Raw genomic sequence first — 1,154 nt, 5'->3', positions numbered from 1 at the left:
TACAATTTTAAGTTGTATGCGTCAGTACCACTGTTGTTATAGTTATATTGGAATATCATTCTATGCTTCGCATGATTAGTATCGGAGCCTGGATAAGTTCTTTGGGACATAATTGAGACTTAATAAAAGAATTATGCATTAAAAACAGGAAAATGAAGAATTTGCACAGTTCAGTTTTGAGAGGAATATATGCTCAAAATGGGAAACACTTTGACATGATTTGGGAATTCCCTTTTAGCTTACGCTATAGGAAATCTATTCAGATATGTTCTATATTAATTGGACGGGACTTGAAGACAGAATACCCTGTATACATGTAGCTGCTGGTGCTGAGTCTTGCTATGAAAATGTCCTTTCCAAGATAAATGCAGAGTCATTGCAAAGAAATAGTAATACATATTTAGTTCAGTTATATGAAGTTAAACAGTAGATTCGGGTTCACCGAGTGCATTGTAATTAGAATTAGTTGGAATACGATGTTGTTTCTTTAATAGTACAAGACTCGATGTGTGTAATCTGAAAACGTAAAAAAATGCTCATAGGTATCCTTAAATAGGGCGTCCCTATCCATAGTGTTAACTGTGATTGGACCCCAACTGAGGAAAGTATAATAAAATAGGGCAAATGAGGAAGAGGCCAATCGCTTCTTAGAGTGATCATTACATGTACATATCGGTAGAAGTTAATAAATTTCATAAGGACCCCCTTAAAGAACAGGAGGATATCTATGAATTCCCTGTCCTTTTCCGCTTCCCGTGTTCATCTTTTTTCGATTCATTATTTTTCGTTTATTTTTAATTGTAAACTGCTTAAGGCATCTCTGGAAAGTATTCTTGCGCGGTATAACACTAGACACATGTGCAATGATGCCCTGTTAATAATGCATAACAAGAGGCCTGCGTGTACGAGGAAAAGGAAAGAATTGGGACATATTAAGTATAACATATATCAGATGGTGTCATTGAATTGTATAGAAGGCGTATATTATGAAATTTAATTTGGTTCAGCAAAGTGCCTCCTCATTTGAAGCATATAAGTGCTTCGTTATTTATGGACGGATCTCATGAATTGCTGAAATATTATGAAGTAAGAGAAAGTATCCTCCTGGCCTGGTTTTCTGAACTATGTGAATCACACGAAATATACACCTCTAG

Source organism: Plasmodium inui (assembly GCF_000524495.1).
Source record: "Plasmodium inui San Antonio 1 unplaced genomic scaffold supercont1.49, whole genome shotgun sequence".
NCBI classification, from domain to species: domain Eukaryota; phylum Apicomplexa; class Aconoidasida; order Haemosporida; family Plasmodiidae; genus Plasmodium; species Plasmodium inui.
This window is presented reverse-complemented; position numbering follows the sequence as displayed.